Genomic DNA, 19083 nt, shown 5'->3' with positions numbered 1-19083 from the left:
ATATAAAACCACAAAATAAATGGTAGTAGAACATGTAAGGAATAGCAAACCACAAAACAAATAATAGTAGCACATGTAAGGAATAGCAAACCACAAAACAAATGGTAGTAGCACATATAAGGAATGTCAAACCACAAAACAAATGGTAGTAGCACATGAAAGGAATATCAAACCACAAAACAAATGGTAGTGGCACGTGTAAGGAATATCATACCACAAAACAAATGGTAGTAGCACATGTAAGGAATATCAAACCACAAAACAAATGGTAGTAGCACGTGTAAGGAATATCAAACCACAAAACAAATGGTAACATCTTTCATGAGCTTCAGCAAAATACATCCAAAGCACAGTCAAGTTTTTGTTGGGGTGTGGAGGTAAGTATCATTCCAAATGTCCACATCCCCTGGATTTCAATACAATAACGTCAAGACCACATAATTTCAAAGAACAGCTAGGATTTTTTTCATTAAAGTGCTGTGATCTTGCAGTCGTCATAAGTACCTATGAGGGCACTGAACAAATCCCATAATGGTAAGGAGGGAGAAGCAAAATCCATTAGAGTTTAAATCCATAGGCAAACAGATGACCAGCAAGAATAACATTTTACAAGAAATAAGCTTTGTAGCCATCAAACCAGCTAGATAAAATTGAGGGCATGTAAGCAGCCTCTAAGTGTGCTTAAATGCTGTTGCTGCTGATTTGTTTCTGTACCTCAACTACATTGTTGCTAAATTTGTTTTCTGTACCTTGCTTCAGTGTTTCTGCAAGATCCATGAGTTATTAACAAATACTGTACTGATCATCTCCACCTTTCTTCTCTATTTGAAATACCTTATTATGCTGATTATTAGGATAACTTTGTTAACTGAATTACTGGCTGCTTATCCAGCGGAATCTACTGCACTGATTTTAATTTTGAGCTATCCAGGCTGGCCAAGCTACTGGTTGCCTAACTAGCTGAAGGAACTTTCTAGCTGATGTCCCAGAATTTATTTTTTATTACTGTTGTTTCTCATCAAGTTGCTGGTTGATTAGGTAGCAGCAGTTCCTTTCTTACATTACTTAGCTAGTGGTCTTTTCCTAAGTGACTGCAACTACAGTACCATACTGTGCTTATACTTCTGGCTGTACTTGAATTTTTACTGTGCTGATTTTTAAGCCAAGTTTCCAGTTGTCAAAGTAGCTGAGTAACTATTTGCTTTGTATTGTTGACTTTTACAGCGCTTGACATCTTCTCTGCATCTAGTAATGTTATTATGTTTAGGGTTACCATCTGCTGCTGACCTTTAAAGTTTATTGTAACTAGATGAATCTCTATCACTGCTCTATATTTTATTGAATCTAGGCAACTCACTGTCACTATTCTCGTAGCACTTAATTTAGGGTTATACCTCTCGGTCCTATTTAGTATACACACATCTATAGGCAGGTGTCCTTATTCCCTGCTTACTTTATACTAATACATATGTCATCTACACTAACTTAATCATACCTATCGCTGCATCATGGGTCCTCCATCTACATTAGCTTCTTCTGCACATTGTAGCAACTGCATCATGGTTACTAATAGCTCATTATTTCTAGCTAACGCAGATACCATTTATAAGAGGTGCAAATGTTAATTCAAATCAGAAGCTAATCACTAAACATTTACCAGTATCTATAAGCATATTACTTGTAACACACAAGGCAGAAACAAAGATTTAGTATGGCCTAACAGTACCACAGTCTGACGGCAAAGAGACAATGTTAGTAATGATAACTGTGGAGCCCCAATACCATACCCATCCAGTGACACAGCTCTCTTGCCTGAGAAATGGCCCCAACTCCTCCAGTGCCTGGGGAAGGAAAGGTAATGCTCAGCATCCATACATAGGGAGGACCATCATCCCCTGCTCATGCACTAGTAGTAAGCAATGGTGCCACAACAGGAGTGGGAACAGCACTCAGAATCAGTGGACTAGTGGTCATTAATCCAATTGCTTCTGCCCATTGTCTGAACTGGTTGACACAATAAGCATTATACAACAAATGTGCAGGACAGTCATCAAGGCGCAGCTGGATGCCATTAGCACCATCTGAGAGATGTATTGTATGACCTTGGTTTTGATGTACATGAAGGTCTTCAAAACATGAATCAACTGACTGGGATATTGGATGAGTCTCTGAATGCCTCCACTGCCTCAGTAAGGTCATCAACCTTCATGTGTCATTGATGAAGCCATTCCCATGGATGCTTTCATATGCCTTCATTGTGGGTGCACCCCATAGGGCAGATAATTTAATGTCACATACTGCTACCCCTTTCACATCCCCTACCATAGGTGAACTTGTTCTAACATGGCATGGCTGTCTTCATAAATGTAGCCTTCATAGCAGTTATGCATATGGCACAGCCAAGCAGTTATACAGTTCACCTTTGTCTTTGCCAGTGGGTGTTGATGCCCATGCCATTCCTTAGCAAGAATGGAGCCATGGCGAGAAATATTAACAGTTTGCATTGCTACCACCTGAGGTCCTACAATACCTGTCACAGCAACATATACATAATACAACAACTGTAGAAGCTGTGTCCCCTGGAACCCATACTGATCAAGTACCCACTAGATCTAGAAACCTAACCACACTCTCCCCCATGAAACATCAGTACCTTTCTACACAGCATACTCAGCTCCTGTCAATCACCTAGCCATGTCACTCATTTTTTTTCATATCTTTAATCCACCCTACCAGAAATGTGCCCTTTGTTGATCCTTGTCACTGTGTCCTTCCTCACCTTTGCAAATAATGACAACTGTGCCCTGCCTCACTGTTATGGTACATGAGTAAGTAAATCTGATGCAGAGCATGCTCAGTCAATGCACTGTACAGCATAGCCAGCATGCAGTATTGCATGCATCAGTTTTAATCTTTTTTCCTGAATATTCTGCCCATAGCTCAATACCAGATGCCACTTCCTTGTCTGTATCACTTTTGTCTTACATGGTCTCCCTTTGCAGTTGGTTCCTTTGACTACTCTTCAATTGGCAACTCCTCAGCCATTGGCTCTGCTTGGTCTGGAGCTTTGATGAAAATTCCCTGCTATAGTTATCTGTGTACTGTCATGTTGTACAGAATTGTACAGGCATCAAATTATCTTGCTCCAGAGAATGCTTCAGTGCACCACCGGCAGAATGTAAACAGAAGAACCACGCCTTCAACAAGCTGAGACCATACCTGACAATGTTGCAGGCCTGCAACAATGAAGAGTTGCATGTCATCTCAGAGATGCACTGTGGGTTATGTATCAGTGTCATGAGCCAAGACTCCAAGGCATATCCAGCATCACCAATAAGGAAACCCTGTGGAACGTCACCTCACACATATCACTGGTATACATCTGAAGTGTGCCAGATGTGTGAATCGTGAGAACTGCCTGGATGGCACACAGACACTTACCTGAGAATTCATTATTTTTCCTATTATGAATAGCACTGTTTGTGCCAGAAAATCTCTTCCAGCATAATGTGCCCCTTTGTAATTCAGAAACATGCTAGTCATGATGAGGTAAGACCTCATTACCATATAATTTGCATGTTTCCTGAATCATAGCTGATCTGCACATTGCGATAATAATCTGTGTGAGGTCCTCTCTCTGGGCCAGTAATCAAGGAGCCCTAATCCTCACCACTGACACTGGAGAGGGATGCTCAGTTATAACAAAACTAGATATCAACAGTATTTACAGATGCAGCTCTCTGCATCAAGCACAATTTCCCTAAAGAGCACACAGAGAACAAACTCAGTCCAGGGTCTGGGTTTCTCTCTCTCTCTCTCTCTCTCTCTCTCTCTCTCTCCAGGTCCTCAATAAGATTCCCCACTGGTACAGCTGTACAGATGAGTCCTCAGCCAAGTGTCTAATCTGTGAAACCAGTGCTTCATGGCCCACACACTCTTTCAACTTTAAGTTTCACACACACACACACACACACACACACACACACACACACACACACACACACACACACACACACACACACACACCTGGGAATGGCTGGCACAGATGTACTAGCTATGTCTCCTTCTTTCCAGACTACAAGGTAGTTACACTGCCACCAGACACTCCAAAGACAGCTACTCGAAAGCTCTTAAAAGGGTACCCAATTATACTGAGTGAAATTAGTATCAATAATAAATAGTGTTTGACCAATGCAGTAAATCTTTCAGGAGTGGCCACAGAGTCACCAAATAGAGATGAGTACTCTCAAAGGTTAGAATATTCTCTAAAGGACCAGCCACAATGAAACATTTAAATATATTTAATAATAAATAATAAAAGAGCATGAAAATATGGAATATCTATTTACAATAAACAACAGAGATTAGTCACAATAAATTTTAAAATTGCACAGATGAACACATTCAAACAGATACAGAAAAACAGTACTTAATTAATCTCACTATATTTTCCTGACTGATCTAAAGAATTACTATTCTCTGGCCACTTACTAGAGCAAGGTAAGATGAAGTAGGTGAGGGGTCTCTCTTTGTCAGGTTTTAAAAACAGACTGCTATGAGACTTCAGTCTCATCTTGTATTAGATCATAATTTTTGTTCTTGATTACAGAATGACATCACATACATCTGGTCATCTAACTACTGGTTCCCATACTACCCCTTTTCCTAGCAACTGACCCAGAATCTCACACGTATGTGTTTATAATACACACACATAGAGCTTTGCTAAGATCTGTTGCAGTTTCTGGAAGTCATAAGACAATAAAATACTTCCACTCTTCCTACAAGAGCTAATAAACCATTCTCTGGCACAGACATTTCATCTCTGGCTGCAATCAGAACTGTAAGATACAATCTTTATGGCCTAAATTAAGCAATATAATTTCATACTATTTTTCAAAGTTAGCTGGAGCTGAGCTTAACCTCTTCTCTTACAGTATCATCTGTTACAATATTAATTTCAATACTTATAATACAGTCTGACATTCAAGTGTATTTCGTTTTCTGTCCAACAGAACACACTGTTGGTACATTTTTAAAACAAACAGCTTTATGAATACATTTTTTTCAACACAAGCATCTGTACAAACCAGTTTTATAAAAAAATGACATCTAATTCTTTACAAATTTCCAGCTTAGTTATGCTAGCATATGTTACATATACACTGCCCTACTTCTCCGGGTATAGCTGGCAATATCTCACAATCTGCTGCTTATGTGGGCAGTGCAGTCACCTCTCCAGTTAGTCTGTCTCACTCACACACACACACACACACACATACACACACACACACACACACACACACACACACACACACACACACACACACACACACTATATCCCTGATATCAGTGGTTCCCCTAACCAATGTAATACCAATTTTGCAATTACAGCACTTTAGATTGTGTTTGGTGGTTCCCCATAGCCATTATGCTCTTCTGCGCCATAGGGCACTTTAGCGTATACTCCTTCCACTGGTTTCCATAGTAATGTTGGTTCCATTATGGCACTTTAAACCTGAAATCCTCTATTTATTGCATCTCTCTACCTCCCCATCACTGTCGTAATACTGGTGACATCATTTGCATTCACATTTTGTTTCATTACCATAATTTTGCTTATTTCCATATCATTATGTGATCATTTGCATAAGATGCAAACTTTACTATTTCTTCAGGTTACATTATGATGCTACCTGTGTTGCTGAATCAGTCCCTCCCTGCACATCATCTCTCACCATGCAGTTTTGCCTGCCATATTGCACTGTTTGTTTCTGAATCCTGGCCAATATGTGTTGTCAGGATAAATCTTATTTTTCCTGACAGATTTTAGTGCCTCCTATTAAGCACTCTTTTGGATGTGAGTTAGCCATTCTGAAGACATGCCTGCATCTTTTGTGCACTGGTATCCAGTGGTTCCCCACCCCCATCTTTGTTGTGATGCTCTAAAAGCAGTACCTCATGCTTCAGACAGAGATAACTGAGCAAGAGTCAGCAAAGCTGAGCTAACAGAATGTATCAGTAGCTTGGTTGTTGTATTAAATCCATATAAGAAAAAATTGCATTGTTCCTCAATATTTAAATAATAGGTTAAAACAGAACACTACCCACTGCAGATTATAACAGTAGTCTCAGGCATGCCTTGTGTAAGCTGCAAAACAAGGCTTCTGGCAACTAAAGCTGGAAGACATTGGTCTAAAGTTGTGCATTTTTATTACTCCTTTTAGTGGAATCAGATTTCTGATATTATTATCTCATACACTTAGGTTCATAGGTTCATAGGTTCATAGGTTCATACTAGGCTATCTGCCCAAGGGCATTTATAAGCCTAGCCCATAGTTATGTGGCTTTCGCCACCCCTTTAGTTTGAAGAAAACTATGCCTATTATTTTGCTGTGCCTCTGTCAAGCAGTGATACTGAAGTAATCCCTGGGGTATATCTGTGATCTCCCATCCATTGGTCAAGATTCCTGTTGAACAAGGCCAGCGAGGTGCTCTGCCTCACATGTACCGGGATTTTGTTCCACAGCATAGGGAGTCTCTGGGTGATGAATCTGTCCCTCCAGCACGTTCTATTAATAACCATGTCAAGGTTTAAGTCTCCCGCCCTTGTGGTTCTGAGGGATCTAGATTTTTTGAGGTGAAGCATATTCATCAAATCTGGGTTTGACATGGCCTTATATGTCAGGCACAGGTCACCTCTGAGCAAGCGGTATGCGACTGAATAGAGCTGGAGATCTTTCAGTCTGGCAGCATAAGACATATTTTTGAGACCCTTTATCCTTTTGGTGAGGAACTTTTGGGGCCTTTCCAGCTGCTGCAGGTGTCGGGTCAGATACATTCGAAGGGGCATTGTACTCAATCATAGGTCTAATGAGTGATGAGTACAGGGGACGATGACCTCCCTAGATCTAGATGTGAATCCCTTCATGATCAGGTGGGCAATGTAGAAGGTTTTCCTAACTACTTTGGCAACATGAGTGTCAAACAAAAGGTTACTGTCAACCTGGGTCCCCAGATCCCTGATGACTTCTTCTGTGCTCAGTGGATTGCCACCTATATGGTAGCTAGGGGTAACCTTGTTTTTCCCGAAGGGTATGACTATGCATTTCTTGGCGTTTAACTTTAGGCCATGGCTCTGGCACCAGTTATCCGTTTCTGTGAGGCCCTTCTGAAGGATATCTGTGTCAGATGTGTTTTCGACTATGGCGCCCAGTTTGCAGTCATCTGCAAACTTTGTCAGCCATAACCCTCCTGTGTTTGCTTGTACTTCAGAAAAGTAGATGCCGAACAAGAGTGGTCCCAGGACTGAGCCCTGTGGGACACCACTTGTGACAGGCTTTGAGTCTGACATGGCGCCAGCAACTCTGACCCTGTGGGTTCTGTCACTTAGCCAGTTTGCAACCCATCTTGTGATGTATGGGTTTACATTTAAGCCGATGAGTTTTTCGATGATACCTGAGTGGGGTATTGTATCGAAGGCCTTTGCCAGGTCGAGGTAGGCTGTATGGACTGCCTTGCCCTCATCAATGGCCTTGGTGACTGTTTCGAAAAAGTCAACCAAGTTTAAGAGGCATGATCTGGCTTTGACAAAGCCAAACTGGGATGGATCCAAAGTCTGCAAGTTCCCTATGTCTTTATTTATGAGTTCCATTATGATCCTCTCCATGGCTTTGCAGATAAGGCTTGTCAAGCTAATGGGATGGTAATTTCCAGGGTCGGTAGAGGCACCGCCCTTATGAAGTGGACCACAGTCGCCGTGCACCACTCCTTGGGTACGTATCCTGAGGTGAGGCTAAGATTAAACAGCTGTCCTAATTGTGGGTTTAATTCCTCATTGAGTTCGTGGAGCACACAGCCGGGGACACCATCTGGTCCCATGGATGCTGTGTTTTTTGCCTTGGAGAGAGCAGTTCTCACCTGGGCGTTGGAGATGTTTGGGGGGCTACAATCCTCTGGTATAGATATCTCTCCTTTGGGGAGAAGTTTGCACTGAACCTGTCAGCCAGTATGTTGGCAATGTGTGTAGGTTCAGTAATCTTCACATCATTTTGAACTAATTCTGAGCATATCTGGGAGTTTCCTCCTAGGTTTCTAACATAGCTAAAGAAGGCCTTATGATTGTCTTTTGAGTCCTTGGCGATTTTTCTCTCAAAATTTGCCTTGGATGATTTTATGAGAGCTCTTAGTTTTTACTTATAATGATCAAAGGTGTCTTACCTTTCAAGGATTTTGCTCTATCTTGTAGTAGCTTCCTCCTTTTGTTGTAGAGCTTGTTTATGGCTGGGGTCCACCAGACTGGACGCTTGCCTTTGGTACAAAGAGTCTTAGTGTTGTTTGGGATTGCCTGATCCATGCAGTCCTGTAGGTGCTGGTAGAAGGCATTTGTAAGTGATTCAGCAGTTTGAGTAATGTTTACCACTGGCTCAGGGGCCTTAAAGGAGACCACACTAGTTTTTAGAAGTGTGAAGTCGGCTTTTGAGAAGTTTTTCACTTATTGAAGATTTACCTGCTATAATAAATGTCATTGATCACTTACCTTTTCTTTGGGGGGGGGGTTCCTCCAAGCAGAAACATGATTGTGGCAAGTGAAGTGGTCTAGTGTATCCCCCACCTCCCTCCTGGTTCCCATAGTAACATTGGTGCTATTATGGCACATTACAGATGTATCTCTGGTGATCTAGTGTACCTCCCATCCACCTGCCCCTTTTTTGCCGATGGTGCCATTATGGCACATTAAGAGTCAGGCCTGGTGTTTAGTGATTCCTACACCTCCTCATTCATGTTCTATGGTTGAACATGGACTTTTGGCCATGTTTGCTTCCTTGACTTGGTGAGGATGGCCATGCAGATCTACATGGCTGGGCACTTTCTGGAATAGCTCAGCTATGTAGATGACTTCCTGGAGGTTGATCCAGGGAGAGAGCACACAGTTAATTAGCACATACCTCTCCCTTGGAACACCTCATTAGCATTCAGCATGGACAAAGGGCCAGTGCATAACAGTGCTGCATGTCTTCATGTTGGAGGACCATGCATCACTGTGTAAGGGAATTTGCTGAATAGCAGAAAGGAACCATGATGTGTTCACCTCAACGTGTACATTGCTATACCTTTATGAATTCAGTCCTTAGTATATAAGACACAGTGTTGTCTGCATATTACCTGGTAGCTAATGGAGTGTAAACCATTCTGAGAAGAATGTCAAAATGCTCATATGGCTCAAGTAAATGCAGAAGTTTCTAAACAAAGCAATGGAACATTTAGTAATGTAACTATAAGGGGCAGGGGAGAAAAGAATGCACATACACAGAATTCGTATGTGTACATAACTGCACGACTTATAATAATATGCACAATAAAATATAGTGCTAGAGCAAAGTTTGTTGTTGCCAAGAGGTTTGTGCAGTGTTAGGAAAAGGTCAGTTTCATTGTATGAAGCAAACTTATGCTCTGAGACTCGGATCATGACTAGTCTTAAATAAGCTGCAGTAATACTTTCATACTGCATGCTAATTTATTCAATGGCTTACTTTATATTCCTGGAGAAAATAGGGACTTATAACTTAAACTCATTCCTGAAGCTGTTTCCTAGACCGATGCTCTAAAAGCAGTACCTCTTGCTTTAAGACAGAAATAACTGAGCAAGAGTCAGTACAGCTGAGCTAACAGAATGTATCAGTAGCTTGGTTGTTGTATTAAAGCCATATAAGAAAAAATTGCATTGTTCCTCAATACTTAAATAATGTGTTAAAACAGAACACTACCCACTGCAGATTATAACAGTAGTCTCAGACACGCCTTATGTAAGCTGCAAAACAAGGCTTCTGGCAACTAAATCTGGAAGAAATTGGTCTAAAATTGTGTACTTTTATTACTCCTTTTAGTGGAATCAGATTTCTGATATTATTATCTCATACACTTATTGAAGATTTACCTGCTATAATAAATGTCATTGATCACTTACATTTTGGGGTTTACTCCAAACAGAAACATGATTCTAGACTTATTAAGCTGCTTGACAGACTGTGAAAGAATGAGCTCAAGTTGAATGAAACTAAATGCAAGATTTGTGTTTTCCATCTTAAATATATAATCTACAGTCTCACATCAGAAGGTTTCAAACCTGACAATGAGAAACTGAATGGCAGTAAGTACTCAGAATTCATAGGGCAGTTCTGTACTAATGCAGGTTCTAGGAATGGTCCAGTGCCTTTCAAGATTAATTATTTTCTTCTAGGACCCTCTGTGATGTTTCCATATAGTTTTGGTAATAAGTCCAAGACAAAAGTTTTGAACTCCTGTAAAAGCTTGTCACGCAGGCCGAAGCCTTGAAAGTTTGTGATGTTGCAGTCAATCACTTTACACATTGATACTAGTCAGTCGGGTATTGGTGTATAATTGCTTCAAGAAGTTTGAGCAGTTGTTTATGAGTCCTGGACTCTGATGAGTTCTTAGTCTAGATATGCACAGCCTGAAAATGAAATGTTGGCAATCATACACAGATGCCAAAAGTTTTATGATTGCATCTATTGTAAAACTGTGATAGTAGAATCAGAAAATAAACCCTTACAGAGATTCATTAAAAATAAATATGTATTTATTGCTCTTGGCTTACCCTAGGTAATGCTTCTCACTTTACAAAAAATATGACTTGAAAGAGCAATACAACTCTCACAAATAAATACTGTTTATAGACTTATTAAGTATAGCGTTACTGAAAAACTGAAAAAAGAATTGCTTGAATTATGGGTAAAGTCATTTTATATGTACCAGTATGCTTTGGCAATCTGAACCTTCTTGTAGCAAAGAAGACATAGAAATGATCCAGTTGAGCTGTTATGAATGGTGGGCTTGACAAGTCAGTCATGTAAAATCACATCATTCAAGCTTGTTTTATATATAGTAATGAACATGTGTTGTATACAAGGTCTATTATTTAATTATGATATGTCATCATACCATGTTAGATAAGATGTGTTAAATAAAATTCATATGTCAAATCTGGGTATCATGAAATAATAAGAAAGAACAAATAATATATTACTTTGGTCAAAAACATTTTTGCAAATAAAAATGTTTGAATGCAACTGAGATTTCAGGGCAAAATAAATTGTTTGGATGCAACTGTGATGTCTTTGCAAAAGCCAGAAACCAACACAAGAATTATACATCATGAATTTTAGGATACGAGATTTTATGATCCTCCATGAAATGAAGTTAGTGTGGACTTCTTTCAACATGAAAATCCACATTACATAGTATGTGGTACTCTAAATTTCTGCAAAGAAAACTTTAAGCTCACAGCAGCAATAACTATATGAAGTGTATTTTCCTGAATTCAACCAAAGCCTGTGCACTGGCTTCATCCCAGTAGAAAGGAGGACAGCCGGTGTCATCCCTCTGCACAAAGGTGGAGCATCCACTGACGCAGGCAATTATAGGCCCATCAGCCTAACTAGCCTGATCTGCAAGGCCATGGAACGCATTATCATGGATCTTATAAACAATGACACTGGAAACCTCCAAAAGCTTGATCCCACACAGTTTGGTTTTGTCAAAGGGAGATCATGCCTCTTAAACTTGGCTGCTTTCTTTTAAACAGTCACCAAAGCCATGGATGAGGGCAAGACAGTGCACACCGCCTACCTTGACCTAGCCAAAGTCTTTAAAACTATTCCCAACTCAGGCATAATAGATAAACTCCAGAAGGCAGAATTCACGAGAAACACACTATTTTAAAACACACCTTTTAAAACTTTATTTCATTAAGTGCTTTCTTCTAGCTGAAAGCACTTAATGGAATAAAGTTTTAAAAGGTGTGTTTTAAATAGTGTTTCTCACGCATTCTGCCTTCTGGATTATTATTATTTTCTTAGTTTTTCATTCTTGTTTGTTGATAATAGATAAACTCTCCCAGCTAAGCATCAACCCATATGTTACCACATGAGTATCTCACTGTCTCACCGATAGTACCAACTCAGTCAAAATAGGGGACCTCCACCTCTAGTAGTAGACCCAGAACAAGCGGCATACCCAAGGATTGATCTTTGGGCCTCTGCTGTTTGGGATATACTTTTCTGAGGTACAAACCAAAACCAGTGGTCTGTGGCTGACCAAATATGCAGATGACTGCAAGCTGGGCACTGTCATAAATTCCCTTAGTGATGTGAACATCCTCCAAGAGGGCCTTAACCAAACTAATTACTGGTGCCAGAGGTATCGCCTCAAACTGAATGCCAAGAAATCCATAATTATCCCCTTTGGTGAAAATGGTATCCCACTAATTATCACATTAATAACAATGTGCTAAGCACGCAATCAGTCATGAGGGACTTGGGCACCCAGGTTGATAGCAACCTGACTTTTGACCATCATGTTACCTCCATTGTATGGAAGGCTTTCTACATGGCCCATCTCATAAGTAAGGGTATTTCATCCAGGAACAAGGAGGTCATAACATCCCTGTACTCCTCCCTTATCAGACCTATTATTGAGTACAATTCCCCTTCAGCATGTACCTTGCCAAGCACATACAGCAGTTGGAGAGACCACAGAGGTTCCTGATCAGGAAAATCCAGGGTCTCAAACACCTGTCCTGTACATACAGGCTAAAAGCCCTGTCCCTCTACTCAGTGTCATACAGACTGCTCAGAGGTGACCTGTGTCTGGCATACAAGAACGTCTTAGACTCAGCCTAGATGGAGCTGGTTGCTGTATATCCGTAAGTAAACCTCCACTCGTGCAACCTGCACACAAGGTCTCAGCCTGGTCTGACATTAATAGAACTTGTTGTCGGGATAGATCTATGTTGCAATGACTCCCACATCTGTGGAATAGACTTCCTCTCCATGTCAAGCAGAGTACCTCACTAGCCCTCTTTAAGAGGAACCTGGACGACTGGATGGGAAACAGAAAATATACCCCTGGGATCCCAACTGTGTCCCTAATGGACAGGGAAAAGAGGTGCTGACTTTGTGGGAATATGGGTGAAATTCTTGGCTAGGCTTATAAGGGCCTCCTATAGCCTAGTATCGACCTATGAACCTATGAACACATAATTTATAATGATGGTCCTGAAGCCATATGAAAAGATATCAACAACTTTGCCAAGGCATAGGAATTTGGTCAAGCATAAAGGACAGTACATGCAGTGAAAAAAACAGAACTGTCACCCATAATCATCATTTACCTCTGTCTGAGCACTGAAACAGTCCAGTGCAGTGGATTTATCACCTCAGCTGGTGATGGGCAGAATAATGAAGTCAAAACTACCAACACTGCATACTTTTCTTCAACCAAGCAACTGTATCACAATATGACATGGACTGCATAAAAGCCAAGTGGCACAAAACATGCATTATTACAGAATGTCAAAGACTATGTCTATACTGAAGGAAAGAGAAAAGATAGTGATCAAGATGCCAATCGATACCAAATTAGTGAATGAATAGAATTCTCAGGCAATCAAGTGACATAGCTGTAGTGCTCTGCAATGCATCAGTGTCATACACTGTGCAAGATGATTGAATGTAATATGGAAGAAAGCAATTTGAGAAAATGCCTATCATTTTATAATTTATCATCTCACCCTCTTGATGGCCTACTAAGGATTCCTACTGAGGTATTTTCAAGCAATGCATGCTGATAATAGCAGAACAATGTTGTAAGAGACTTAGTTCTAATGACTCTTTGAAGAAGTAGAGAATTCCAGGCTATATTTTATTTATTTTCTATTATTTTGCTTCCATGCCTGTTGACCATCAAGTCTCTCCTGGATCAGACACTACATTGACCAAGGAGGGCCATCATTCAGACAGCCATAAAACTGTTTTGTGCTGTCACTGACATCATGGCAAAGTGAATATTTGTTTTTTTTTCTGGTCAATTCCCTGCATCTGGCAGTGATGTAAGTACTTGCATCATCATCATCACCATAATAACAGCAAACCAGTGGCCCTCTATCCACATATGTACTCTCCCACATGTCCTGACAGGGGTTACCATCTCTGGCTTGGATAGCTAAATCTGCATCTTTCTAGCACCATCTCCTCATGTAACAATGGGTCTGCCCTCTCCAGTCAAGGCCCTGCTATTATAACAGTGATGTAAGATGGGTAAGAACCACCATCCATCCCCCACCAGGATGGCCATTCCTTCATGTGTTGTCAAGCACTCAAGCCACTAGTCAAACTCACTTCATCTAGGCTATAGTTGGCTTTTATCTTTGCATATCACTGATGCAGGATACGTTTAGGCTAATTCTTGATGATGATATTGCAAAGACTGGTCAAATGTTACTGAACTTTCTGAAGTTACTGAGCCTGTATAGATGTCTGGGAAGAGAGATTTTGACTGTCTGGGCCTAAGTCTACTTAAAGTATTAGATATACAGAATTGTAACAAATCAGGCTTCCTCTGGAGGCCCTTTGGATGGGTTAGCTGTGGAGAAGGATTGTAAACATCAGAGACAGATTCTTTTCATCACTTGGTCAGTCATGGAATTTGAACTGTGATTATGAATATAATCACCATATTATAAATTGTGACTTCATCTATTTTATTAAATCACTAGGTAGATATTCTAAATAAAGGTTTGGAGTTTGCTCCTTCTAGATTTGTGACTGAATTTCAACCAGCAGAAGATCTCAAGATTATTTTTTCTAGACAAGGTAATTAAAAAAAAAAAATAAGGATAGACAGAAGGATCCTGAGGAAAAGTTTGATATATCTTTCATATTCAAAAAATCTAATTTTGTCCACATTATACCCTATACTTAATCTAATAAAGGTGGTTGAGTAGTGGCAATACATTGTGATAAACATAATCAAGAAGCCAATTCACAATTATCAAACAGAAAATATTATATGCCTTTACCTTACACCCCCCTGCAGCCATTCTGGTGATCCATTACATGTCTCTCTCCCCATTTACCATAAACACTGTTCAAAACTGCCAGCATGCACACCGTTTTCGTCTTTACTTTTTGAAATAAAGACAGAGCTGTGGATTTAATTTAGAAATTTTAATTTATTTATCCTTTGTTGACTAAGTTAGTCCCACAAGGCTAGAAGCCTATTCCCAGGGTAGATCGTTGGTGGTATTTAAACTAACAGGTGAAATTTGGTCAGGGCATCACCCTACTATTTTCGATAGTTTAGGTGTATATAAGATATCTCACAGCATCTACATGGCATGCACATGTAGGAAAATGGGGCACAGTTTAACATCTCATTCAAAGGATGAAACATGCAGGAGTGCACTGCCCCCTTATACTGCACTGCAATGTCAGCAATCCATTTATATGATTTGGAAGGAGAACCCACAGTCTTTTGCAGCAAAAGGAAGCATGCTACATCTTGTGCTACTAACACTGCTTACAAATTTTATAGCACAAACAATAATGGCCATTTCATAAACAAAACAGTTGCACATTAAAAACAGGCTTAGCATGAGCAACTGTAAACTTCTCTTCCCTTTAGGCTGACTTTCAGTGAAAACACATTGAAGTTCATATTCATGGGAAATGCATCTATCCAGTGATGGATTATGTATACCATGGTCCCTGGGATATTTTCATACTATGGGCTCTGTGCATATATTTTAGATGTTATTTTATTCACCTTCCTGACTTAATGCATTTCTTGTTAAATATATCAACATTTATTAGATTGCATTTTAAATCTAAAGTTTTAAATATTTTCTATTAAGCAGTGAAATAAAATGTCAGTATAAAGGTTTAAGGTTCTTGCCTTCTGTAGCCAAGGTACAGGGTTTGAGCCTGAGTAAGTTAATTAACAAACTAGCATTCTCTAAGACATTACACACACACACACACACACACACACACACACACACACACACACACACACACACACACACACACACACACACACACACACACACATATCGTTGTACCTGCCAGTTCTTCATGGTGCTCATAATGCTACTGCAAGTGAATCAACAGGTGCTCACAGCTGCTACAAAAATCCATGATGGTATCTTGGTGATTTGGAAACTAAATTTCATGCAGTCTTACCATCTCAGTGTTGTATGTGTGTGTGTGTGTGTGTGTGTGTGTGTGTGTGTGCATTGTGTGTGTCTTAAATCTGATGCATACAAGCAGACACAACACAGAAAGAGAGAGAGGCATGGACAGTAATGTAGGAAAACAATTGTTTTGTCTGACTGCACCCATGAATTTGCACCATGTATTACAGATTTTTGTTTTGAATATTGAGTGAACTTAAAGGTAATACTCAAAGCTTTGACTATCAAGAGGTCTGTTGAACAGCCTAGGGCATAATCTTTAGGCCTATTACTAAAACTGCATAAATCTTTCTCTAAACCTCTAGGATGCACTATTGTCTTGGGTACTGGTTTATCGATGAAATCTATTTCTGGAAATGAATATTATGAACTTTGATTCAGACATAATAAAAGACACAACACAATTTTTACAGTTAATGGTTGTTCCGCAAATAGAAGATGATGCTTGGTTATGCAGTTTGGATGTCAAATGATTATATATATTATACTGCAAAATACTGGTTAGATCTCTTAGAACTCTACACTTTAAATTTGATGATCTGCTACTACAGCAGACAGAGATTTTTCTAGCACAAATGATGTTATACATTATAAAAATTATTGTAATCTCAAGTTATGAGGCACAGCCATGGGAGTGTTTTTTGCTTTCATCTATTCCTATGTGTATATGTGGCTCTTTGAGAATCATGTTGTATATGATGATGTTTGCAATTATTTTTTGAATTAAATCATCATGTGATGATTCTGCCTTGATGGTATATGGTTGGTCTGGAAGAGTCGAAGGGAACTCTTATCTATGTCTATAGAATTTCTGAATTAGATTGAATTTGATTTGCATTTAACCTAACCAAAACTCTTTACAATTCAGGTATTTGATGTAGATGTGATTAATTTATTGGATGGTAATGTGGCTGCAATGTTATATAGAAAAACATTTTCCAAAAATGCATTAATAATAGCTAATAGCTGCCATCCCAAACGTGATTCAGATATTCCCAAGAGTCAGTTTATGCATCTTGTATAATTGTATATACACATACATACACACACGTGCGTGCACACACACAAACACACACACACACACACACACACACACACACACATATATATATATATATATATATATATATATATTTTTTTTTTTTGTTCATCTAATAATGATTATAATAGTTTAACTTCAGATCTTAAACATAAATTTCAACACAAATGCTATAGCGATTTGTTATTACATGAAACTATTATAGCTAGTGCTATACCAATGGATGATCTTTTGATATATCAAACAGAGCTCAAAGAGGTAAAGGTAGTACATCCATCTTCTTTATTACTGCCTATAGCAATAACTCGCATTTGATCAAGGAGGTCATTCAAAAACACTGGCCAGTTCTGTTAGGTGACAGATATTTGGAGCATTTGCTACCACAACATTGCAGCTTTTCATATAGGAGAGGTAGATATCAACATGATATTTTGGGAACATACTGTAGGCAAGTTAATTTTTGTAATTCTAATAGAATAAAAAAGAAAGGATGTATGCCTTGTGGAAACTGTAATATTAGTTTTTTATATATGGACATCCACATCCTTTTCTAGCTCTAACACCTGTAAGTATTTTTTTTTCCATTAGCCAATTTACTAATCATAGTACTGACTGCATGGTATATCTGGCGTCTGTATGCCTCATTTTATACTGATCAGCAATAGTGAGCCTTAATATGTGTTTGTGAAAACTGAAGTGACATCAGGTGTAAAACTAAGTAATGCATTATATAAAAATACACAACATCCAACAGCTATTTTTTTCATTTACTGACATATATAAGATTGGTAAAGACTCTTTATCTAGTACTTTCCAGAGAAATACAGAACTTTTTTATCTAGGAAGACTGCTTTCAAAACAAAAAAAGCATAGTGATGTTCTCATTGTGGTCAGAGATATTTATATATTTATTAATGCCCGTATGCCTCATTTAATACTGGTCAGCAATATTCAGCCTTAATGATATGTGTTTGTGAAAACTTAAGTGACGTCAGGTGTAAAAACAGAGTAAAGCATTAAATAAAAATACACAACAATGTCCAACAGCTATTTTTTTAATTTACTGACATATATAAGATTAGGAAAGATGCTTTATTCAGCAATTTGCAGAGACATACAGAATTGCTTATCAAGGAAGACTATGTTCATAAGAAAAAAACAAAGTCATGTTCTCATTATGGTCACAGATAACACTTTATTTATTTAGTTAGTTAGTTTTGTTTATACCTGGGTAGTACACGGGTTCAGGCACCTAGCAAGCGAGACATTTCACTGTGGTACATTTGATTGGGGACACATGGCTGAAGTGACAGTCAGCTGCAAAGAAATATGGCTGTTTGCAAATTCCCTGTGGGCAAACAGAAGCATATACTGCCATGCTCACAGCTTTAATAACCAAATGCATGGAGGCAGAAGAAGTAATGTGTGTTGTGCTCAGTGTAGAGTACATACCTATGTAACTACAACATGCAGAAGAGTGCTACAGCATGGAGGAAATCCTGCAGGCTACTGTAGTCACATTTATGCTCCAGTATGCATTTTAGGTAATGTGCCCAGGAAAATGTAAAGGGGGTGATGGTCCACACACACCAATTGTAAAGGTACTGCCCATTGTGCATTGCATTTGTACTGCCACTGACATACCCTCTGGCCAGCCTGCTGCTGATGCCTGCCATATTGCCTGCTGTGTCATGTTCCCTTGGGGACCATGGACATTGTTTTCCTACCTGTGACTTTGTTTCTTGAAGTTGTGGGCATGGCAACACATTCTTCTCTTTGCCCACAGGAAATTTGCAAACAGCCATATTTCTCTGCAGCTAACTGTCACTTCAGCCATGTGTCCCCAGTCAAATGTACCACAGGGAAATGTCTCGCTGCCTAGGCGCCTGAACCCGTAGTACACTGATCAATATTGACCAGTTTCAGACTCAGCCTGAATAATAATATTTATTATTTACAATTGCTGATAAATAGTGTTTTAATTTTTTTTGAG

The 19083-nt window shown here is 39.3% G+C and overlaps 1 protein-coding gene across 4 annotated transcripts in view; it reads right to left on the bottom strand.

Moving 5' to 3' along the window:
* Window positions 1–19083, bottom strand: part of LOC122801123 (guanine nucleotide exchange factor DBS-like) — a 3406519-nt gene that overhangs the window by 933451 nt on the left and 2453985 nt on the right. The gene's annotated exons all lie outside the window — the stretch shown is intronic.

The sequence above is a fragment of the Protopterus annectens genome, chromosome 4.part1 (assembly GCF_019279795.1).
Source record: "Protopterus annectens isolate FY-2018-M chromosome 4.part1, PAN1.0, whole genome shotgun sequence".
Taxonomy (NCBI): domain Eukaryota; kingdom Metazoa; phylum Chordata; order Ceratodontiformes; family Protopteridae; genus Protopterus; species Protopterus annectens.
This window is presented reverse-complemented; position numbering and strand designations above follow the sequence as displayed.